At 29.5% G+C, this 10,378-nt stretch overlaps 1 long non-coding RNA gene across 1 annotated transcript; it reads left to right on the top strand.

The window, feature by feature from the left end:
• Positions 1-596: 596 nt before the first annotated feature.
• On the top strand, positions 597-8,743 carry LOC136983659 (uncharacterized). Its single transcript, XR_010882074.1, has 3 exons — positions 597-612; positions 4,135-4,263; positions 8,707-8,743. It is a non-coding gene; the product is annotated as an uncharacterized lncRNA (long non-coding RNA).
• Positions 8,744-10,378: the final 1,635 nt, after the last annotated feature.

The raw sequence follows: 10,378 nt of genomic DNA, 5'->3' as shown, positions 1-10,378 counted from the left end.
TTAATAATTATGTATTTTAAATATACTACTTAAATCTTTATTATAAGTCATTTGCCATTGTGTTTGTATTTCGTTTTAATATTAAGTAAATAGTAATATTCTTTGTATATAATTTGTTGGTTGTTATTTAAATTGTTTTCACGTGTTTTATAAAAACAATATATAATTAACAATTGAATATTCAATTGAAGTATTCTTGTATATTTTTGAATTATGCAATTAGATTTATTTAGCTATTGACTGCCGTAATATTTTTAAACATAAGAGGAGAGAACCCTGAAAGCATCCCGAAACGATGACTTTTAATAATTATGCGAAAATGCTTTTTACTGAATTGATTATATGTGTGCAGTCGTTTTGAGGAGTGGTTCAGAAGAAAAATTATTAAGATTTTAGCAATATCGCACTAATAAATACAATTTTCTAGTATAAATCCCTAAATTTAAAAATTCTAAATTGAGAATGGAAATATAAAATGAAATAATAAAATAGGAGAATAGTTGGCTAGTTTTTGGTGATATCGTTGGTGATTACCGTCTTCGTTTTGGTTTTGTTGGCAACACTTTTGTGACTTTATAGTCGTTTGATGGAGAATTGTCAAAATACGACGTGGTAAGTTTGTTTTATGACGTAAATTTATGCCAGTAATTAGTTTTTGGAGAAATTATGTCCACTCAGTTGGTCATAAATATAAATATTAAGCTGAGAGAAAGGCTAGAAATTTTTTAACTGGTTAAAAAACTCAATCAAGATAACTTTGGTGTTAAACAAACACAATATGTAAAAACATTGTAAACTTTCTAGAAAAATGATATTATGAATTCATATGACATCAGAGTCACATTTTAAATTGTTTTCTGAATAACTCAATATTTCCCTGATTATGACAGGAAAATCCTCTATATAGAAAGGGGAGGAAATGTTTTCTGAGTAATAATGGACATGAATTTCAGGAAAAAATAATTGTTGCTTTTTTTCAGACATTTTACCACTATCAAATATTATCATCATTTCAGTTTGGTTACAAATTGTTTCTATTTGAGTAAAAACAATCTAAAAGAAATGTAAAAATGTATCCTAGAAACATTATAAGGGATTGTTACTAGACATATTTACCTAGACTATTTAAAACTTGCTTTTGGCAATGCTAAATGATTGGAAAAACTAAGAATATTATCCTAAAATGGTATATGAAATCAATGTTTTTGTTAAAATACACAAAAACATGCTCGTAAAGTATTAGATATGGCTATTTTGCTGCAGACCGCTCTGGTAGTGGACCGTGTAAGCCGAAATCTGTCTGATTGTGTTTAGGCAAGCTGTTTTTGCCAAAAGCGTTGTAAGACGACCCATTTTTTGACGATGTGAAAGAATAATGGTTTGCCTGGCTTTCAGCGATCGAAAAAATTATTGTGATACGCTCCTGGTAGTCGACTAAGTGGTGAAATAATGCTGAGTTTTTGGGAGATAAGGAGAGCTCCGAGATTTGGGTGTGTATTTTTTACAAAGTGCCTATTACCAAGCTCTCTCGTTCTTTTGCGGTTGCCATGTTTGTCAAGCTCTTGACAAAGATAAACCGTCGTGCGACCTGCCGGTCGATGACTGGGTGAACGGCCTGTGTGATCGAATTATTCTTTTCGTAATGTCAACAAAGGTCTAATAAAAAATGTTTTAGTTTTCAAGATATGCATAGAGCAGACTTTATTTTCATATATGAATTTTGCTTTCTGTGCTATTATGTATTGTAATAAAAAATATCAAAGTCCAAACGGCTGTAAATGGTCAACTACTGGTGCCATTATGCTATATTTAGTGTGCCAAGTTTGGTTATGTGGCAGTTGTAATAAAAATAAATTGTTAAATAAATACATATTTAGAGTAGCATGAAAGTAACTTTGAAATTAAAATTTCCATTATAATTAAATTAATTTTGAATATACAAGTTGTCTTTTTTGTATTCATGTCTCATTTAAGTCTCTGTTCATAGAAATAAGTTTTATATATTGTATAAATTTATACAATGAACAATATTAAATAAATTTGCAATACCAATGTTATACACAAAATAGTATATCTATATTACAATATCTAATAGTAAATCTAACAATAAAAATATACAAAAATATTTTTGTTAATCAGTGGCATGTTATCCTATGGGCAAAAAGGGCATTTGCCTGGGGCCTCCGCTAACAGGTGGCCCCAAATCAATCTTTTACAAGAAAATATTTTTCTCAAAAAATTCTCCCAAATAAAAATGTCTGAAGTCAACAGTGGGGCCCACTAATTCAAATTCACATGGGCTTCATGAAGCTATAATATGCCACAGTCATTAACTTATTTCAATTTTTTTTGTTATGCTTTGATTTTTTCAAGTTATCAAAAGTAATAAGATTTTTTTCTAAAAATGCCATAAACTTAGTGTATTTAACAAATATCATAATATATTATGATAGACTCACATTAGCATTGCTACTTGTGGGACTGTCTGTAAGTGTTGACGTTAACCAGTAGTTGACTTAAACCCATAGCATGTAATTTTTGTTTTCAAAGAAAGTTATACTGCATACCAATTGTTAAATTTCACTATATACTTCATTTTAAGACTACAGTTTCTATTTTCTGATAATTTTTGTAAATCTTATCCACCATAATCCTGGAAATAATGTTATGTGAATAAATAATTTTGCTGATTCAGTAAAAACATCAATTGAGAACATAAAAAAGCATTGAAATTTATAATTCTTTGTTTGATAGCCAAAAGATTACTTATTAGTTTTGGTTTTGGCATTTTAAAAACAAAATCTCTTAATATAACTGTACAATGTAAGATCATAGTACTTTTCATATGTTATGCATATAAACTTTGAAACATCCTGAAATTTTGAATACAAAAATCAGTTAAACTTATATTTTGTTCAAACTTTCTGAAAATAATAATAATAATAATTCTGTCAGTTAAGTGGAAGGGACATCGCCATTAACTAATATTACTTAGTATAACATATACTTTGAACTAGAAAAAGGTTAATGGTAGTTTTCCTACACCAAGGGTGGAGAACCTGTGACATTTTGTGGTTTCTAATGCTATCAAACAAAATATAGAGTGATGAAATTCAAGACAGCAAAATTAAACTTGTGTTATGAAAATATATTTTTTTCTTTCTCTTTTCCAATAAAAAATGTAATTAAGTGTAGTTTAAGTATATTGTTGGTGCACGTATACTAAATATATATAATTATGCAACCTACAATACATTGTGCAGGTTCACTAGGTCTTTCTGAAGTAGGATGAATCCTTTTAGTTAAAAAAAAAGATTCCTCATCTCTGTCCTGCAATCAAGTATAGGTTTCTGCTGAGACATCAAAAATCTGATATTAACAAATAGTTAATGTTAATGATAGTCCACTGTATTTAAATTAAGGGGGTTTCTTTTGTGTGTGGAAGAAAGTATGGCTGCAGAAGAGAAACAGTAAAACATTTTCCACACAAGTTTCATAACAATCAAAAACACTTGGCAGTTATTACTTTGTAAATGTCAATTATTTGCTAATCTGACAATTAGATATTTGTATGTTTTGTAATCATATTGAAAAAAGGAGGAATAGCATAACATATGAGCTAGTTCTAAAATATGCTTGCGACGAGTAGGTGTATTGTTTATACTCAGTAAAAAATATCTAAGTGCGCAGAATATTTGTGTATTATTATTTTGGATTAAAATGATCAACTTGAAGATTACCTTAGCCTGCATATTGTGTTTTATTGTGTTCTAATAATTTAGCTCTTACCACGTGTCATAGCACCAATATAAACTAACAGTTTGTTATACAATAAAGATACCGATAAAGATTTTAACAGTTCTAAATATATCCACTGGACCATATTTGAAAGTGTGATTCTCAATGCTGATTAGAAGTTACTGTGTGTTTGATAGACAAATATCTGATTAGACAGAATAACTTAGAAATTTGCATTATTTAAAAAATGATTTGGAGAATATTTTGAATACTGGATCAGAGTTAATGTATCTGGAAATATGGAATGCAAAACTTTTCTTAGAACCTTACAGAAAGTTATTAATATCTTGTTACAAATAAAGATTTTTCACATACTGTATTGAACTGCACTTTCAGGGGTTACCCAGTGGTAAAGAAACATTCTTATGATAGGGAGAATGACAACTAATAAAAAAGTTCTATATTGGAAGACTAAAGCAAGACGGAAAAGGATAAGGTGATTTTCAGTATACTCCAAACTGAAATGTAGGTAGTTTTATGATAATTTTTCAAATCCAAGAAACTTCTCTTGGCCTTATTTCCAGTTATAAATTTAGCTTTTTTTGAATACATATTAAACTCTTTTCAACTTAATCAAATCCAGAATCATTATCTGCTTATTGAAACTCTCCTTTTTTCACAAGAAAGGCTTGTCTACTACAAGCACTTATTTGTTGATTAATAATAATATCTTTCAGCATTTCCCTTGCCAAATTTTGCATTGTCTGTTTGTATAGAATCTGTAAATTTCTTATCATTTGAACTTGTTGCACTTCTCATCTGTTGATGATATGATAGATTCCTTACATATTTTCAGTGTTGACCAACTTACCAAAACAATGGACTTACAATGGATGACTTGCCTGCTCTTTCTTGACATTATTTCCATTCCTGATTTTGTCTTGCCTTACAGATGTGTGATAGATAATCAATTTGTAGTAGAGACTTTACATTAATACATTTCTTGTTTTGGTCTGTATAACATAATTGATGAGCAAATTCACTTGTTATTCCTCTTTACAACTTCTTACCTACCATCTCAATTCCTGATTCTGCTTCATTTCCTTCCTCATCCAAGTCAGTGTGTGACAGATTATGTGAAATCATGCTATTTTCTGCCTTCTTGATGGTTCGACACGTGCCTGTGCTGCAGCAGCTTTGTCAACAGCTTGCTTTACGTTGATCTTTCTCTAGACATAGTTATCGATGTTGCAAAAAATGATCCTCGAGTCTTCTTTGGTATTTAGCCTGTACAGTGTGGATTATTCCAAGGTCAGCTATGCAAAGCTCTCAACTTGCATTTTTCCCAGATGGGACCAAAATCAAGTAGTTCTCATCTGACAGCTGAATTCTTTACTTCTTAAGTTTCATCTTTTAATCTAGTTTATTCAAGTATTTATTAAAAAGCTTTGCATCATCCAGGCTTGGCAGTTTGCAGTGTGTAGTTATATAGAACAGAGCATGCATTGTTCATACAAATGTTCTTGTTGTTTTTGCAATGATTAAGGGCATAATCTTCTCCAAACCTATATCATGTACAGTGGATATAAGTGATCATTCTTCATAGCCACATCATTCTTAAGTTAAAAGGGAAGTGCCTGTTTCATGAAATAATGTTTTCAAGCCTGTTTCATCAGGATTGAAAATGTCATCTGTGCTGTATTTGAATATTGTATCTTGCCTGTAGGCTATGCACATGCTATGTGCAATAAAACATCAATTTTTTCTCTGCATATAGCTTTTGAAATAATTCCATACTTTTCACAAAATCATGTAAAGAGAAGGAACCGTTCATCGGACAGTGGCATGCTTGAACCTCTTGAAACCAGATGAAAGTAACTTTCTGCACATCCTCAAACTGTGTGCTATGCATTTTGTTCCTGTCGGACCCAACTATCCCTAGTAGTCATCGTCTGTGGTGGCGACATTCCTGTCCTGTAGTCTGAGAGGTTCAGTCACTGTTGTCATCCACTCTTTTATAGGTTTTCACCTTTGTTGTTCTTGGTACTTCCAGACTATTTTAATATGGTTAACAAAGAACCCAGTCCACCAACCACACCAGCCTTGACTTAAGGCATCTTCTAGACATGCCCCCTTTTGTGCAGTCGTCTATGAAATTTCATAATTATTTTCATCTAGCCCATCCCAGTGTTTTGAGATATACTGGGAATGTTCAGTATAGTGAAAAACCTTTGGTACTCTGAAATTTATATTGACAATTCTCAAGCCAATATATTATTTGTATATTTAACAGTAAAAAATAAGCAAATAAGCTCTCAAATACACTTTTTAATTTTCTTTAAAACTATATTATTTTATTTTAAACAAATACAACAAATCCAAAAATCTTTTTTATACCATATTGAACAATAACAAAAAAAGGAAGGATTCCAAAAAATGCAATAAAATGAAATTTGTGATTGCTATGACAACAAACTATTTAATCACATTAAATTACAAATATTATAAATGACAAGTATTAATTCCTTACAGATATAGTGAAATATAGTATGAAAATTTAAACAGAATGCTTCTTTATTTATCTAAAATATAAATTTTACAATAATTCATAATTAATAGTCTGTTTTTACAGTGATCTCTATTACATTAAATATGATATAGAAAATTTAAATCTAATTTTATTGTGTTTAATTAAAATAGGTAATAGTCGAAAATAAAAATGAAGACTAAATCAAACTCTGAATGCCAGTTTTTACAAAATTTAAAATTAAAATGGTCCTAGGAATGCAAAAATATTAGTTCACTGACCATTTGTAGAAGAAAATGTTGTGTGCTTTTTCCATAATGGAAATGTTTGTTAAAGGATTGTAGTGACAAAGTTCAATATCAACATTTTTTAAAGGATATTCCCATCATCGGTTACAGGTGTCGTAGAGTAGAAATATTAAAAAAATTTTTATCTGTAGAGCAGATAACCTGAACAATTAAAAAAAGCATTATTTAAAATTGTAGATTCTAAAATATGAATAAATGTAGTGATGATTTAAAATAAATGTAATCACTTCCAGCCACTTACCATTGAGTCGATTGTCCACAAAGTAATTTTCATACATAGATAATACGTAGCTGCTCTAGTGGTACGTCAGAAGCCTACACGATGTCACATAACTCCCGGCTATAACTTCTCACAATCGGTTAAAGCTATTAAACATGTAAAAAGTAAAAAGTCAGAATCATCAATGTATTCCAGTTACATAGAAGAGTTGAAAAAACTAGCTATTTTTAATATGAAAGTAAAAGAACAAAAGTTAAAATTCTACTTAAGCTTCATTTTCATCAATTTATATCCATATTAATAAAAATTAAACCATTTGCGAAGAGAAATAAAACAATTTCTTTAAAAGAAATGGTTTATTTAAAATTGTTACATTTTCTAAAATTTAACATTGTATTAAGCAAAAGTAAGAGTTAATTATAGCTTAGATAGAACTTCTGTTTATATAATTGACATTCTGGATGTTAATGCAAGTAAATTAAGTGCAGTGGTGTGATTTGATTTGTGTAAAGCTGCAGATTTGAGTATTGCATGTTGTTAAGTTGTATACTTTAAGAATGAGCAATCGTGTTAAATTGCCTCAATTGAAAATAATACTCAATAAGGAAATATTTAAAAAATTAGTTTTGTTTCATTAATTATATTGGTAAATGTACAAACTAATAAATTAGTAATTTTGTTGATTAACTTCAATTTTTCTTTCAAACTACGTTATAATTAGAATGGGTACACAAATGCATTAAATTAGATTTGTGGTCCATATATATTTGTAGTCAATAAATTCATTTGGATTTTTACAATTGTAAATTGCATAATCAACAGCAAACTAAATTGATATACCTTTGTACAAACATCATCTCACAAATAAAAATATTTAGTCAAGTGAAATCTTGATAGGTTAAAGCTTTATTTGTGTATATAAAATTGATTAGTTCTTAAAATGGGGAAGAAATTGTTTTTCATCACAATAATACAAGATTAATATTCAAATATATTTACTATACAATCACACAAAAAATTATAAATAATATATCACATATAATCATAACATATAACAACAGCATATCATATAAATAATATTAGAATTCACAATAAAATACATTAAAATTAATATTATACAAGGAATGAAAAGGTACATAATTAATCAGTATAAGCTATACACCAACCAAAGCCGAATACAATCGGGCGAGAAATGGCTATAATACTAATAATTTAATAGACAATTTATAGCTTATATATGATGGAAGAGGAGATCTGGCCGAAGGTCCGGGTAGCGTAACTGGTAACGTGTCTGCACGGATAGCAGAAGTTGCGGGTTCGAGTCCCGCTTCGGGCCGATTCTTTTCTTCCAGTAATTCTAAATTATTATTTAAATTATTTAATTAATTGTAATTATTAAATTTATGAAGAGATGGCGCCTAACGTCTACCTCTAATGCCAAATTGTCTATTAAATTATTAGTATTATAGCAATTTCTTGCCCTATTATATTCGGCTTTGGTTGGTGTATAGCTTTACATGTATCAGGTGTAGTAAGGATGTCTGATCAGTATAAGAAAACATAAGTAATAACAAAACATTATTATTATTATTATATTATTGCCGATTCCAAAAAGTAATAATAAATTTAGGAAGGTGGTTTTGATTTGGAATTAATCAATGGCAATATGATATTTGTACATATAAAACTGTTTAAGTATGTACTCTATTTGACTAATTGAAATAATAAGCTAAAAATTAATTTTTTTTAGTGCTGTTATTAATAGATAGAAATTTTAAATTCTCATCAATAATTTTTCAACAATTTACATTAAGATATAACTCTTTGCCAATGCTTTTCTTAATGTTTATAATTTATCTTAATATCAAATAAATATAATTTGAAGGACTAATTTATTCTAAATGTTTTTTCAGACTTTTGTAAGACCTAGAAAAAACTTATTCTCATCTGTAAATATAGGTGGCGTATGAGTCGACAAAATGGCTGCCACAAAGGGTATAGCGTGCTTGACAATGTACGAGAGTTACTCTGTGTGTTGTCTTTTTAATAACTTTTCTCTCTGTAGTCAAAACGTTTTATTCGCATTTGTATCCGACATTAATCCTAGTTGATTTCGTAGTTGTTTAAGTCACTATGATTACACTTTGTGAAATTTTAGAATATGTGGCTGATCGAAAAAGATGTCTTACAGAAGGAGAGGAAATACCAAAACTGATAACTTCATATCTATCCAGCTCTTTCTCAGCAAACAATTCACTTCAGTTTCCCACAGCTAATTTTTGCTGAGCTTAAAATTCTTTTATACAAATGTTTTCACCCTATCTAATATAGGCCATCGTCAGGTTTAATATTATAAATGTTCCAAAATGGAACGTACCGTTTTCGAATATTTTACATATTTAAAATTCAATAAAATAATTTAACTTTAAAATAAATTGAAAGAAGTGTGTATATTAAATAAATAAATAAACAAATAAAACATAGAAAACAAAGCTAAGTAGAAAGAAATGATTTAAGGGTTTTTAAGTGTCATTCTTTTTTCTATTATATATTTCCACGCTGTTGGAAGCGCATTAGCATCCATAGCATTTAGGCAACGGTTTTTCATTTTAATTTTATAAATTTCCACCTTTTCCTTCTCCAACGCAATGGATGGAGAGTGCACCGTTTAAATGACTTTAGCCTCTTCCCATTTTACAATCGCTCCTTTCAGTCTGTGCTATAATTGATAATATTGTGCTGTTGTGTCGTTTGTCAACGTTGTATCAAATGCTCTTTTTCTTATAAAAATCGAGAATGATCTATAAAGAGCACCTAATATCTGTAGCTTGCTACGGAAGACAAAGACAGCGTAAAAAGGAAGGTAAAGCTGGGGTATATAAAATTCCATTTGAAAATCAACAGTTAGGAATCGAAAAAGATTATGTGGGTATGACTAGAAGAAACCTGGCGGTACGTCTGCGATAACATACATACAGTTTTGACAAAGGACACAACACAATATTAGCAAGGGTGAACACTGTCTATTCTAACAAGCCAGCCTTTATACCCATAGCAGCCGCCATTATGTAGTTCGCGCTAATACCGCTAGGTGTCAGATCTATCGTTGGCACAAGCGAATTTTAATGGAGGAAATCTTATCAATTTAAGTTAACAATGGACAGAGTTTGTGGTATTTTAAACTTATTTTTTAATTTAAAAATATTTGTATCGTTGAAAAATAATACATGAATTGTAAACTTCTGGTTTTATTAGTAAAATATTTTTTTTAATTAAAATTGTAACTCCTGTTAATTTGAACGCCTGAATGAATAACATTACTTTTCAAGCATCATTATACAATAATAAACTCTTAGACTGGGCAATAAAGGTTCTACACTTCTGTATATCATTTTTTACTTCATCAATGTATCATAAATTAAAATGGCTTACCTTTCTGTGTGTTTTGCCCTAATAATTTTTTCAGACACAAGAAGTTTTCAAACATTTGATTGCATGTCTTTGCAAAACGGTATTACATTTGAGAATTATACTTCTTCCTAGAATAATTTAAGAATTTAATTATTAAGAATAGAAAAGATCGAG

This window comes from Centruroides vittatus, unplaced genomic scaffold, assembly GCF_030686945.1.
Source record: "Centruroides vittatus isolate TY-2023 unplaced genomic scaffold, ASM3068694v2 contig_884, whole genome shotgun sequence".
Lineage (NCBI taxonomy): Eukaryota > Metazoa > Arthropoda > Arachnida > Scorpiones > Buthidae > Centruroides > Centruroides vittatus.
The sequence above is the reverse complement of the archived record's forward strand: the minus strand, read 5'-3'. Positions and strand labels throughout refer to the sequence as shown.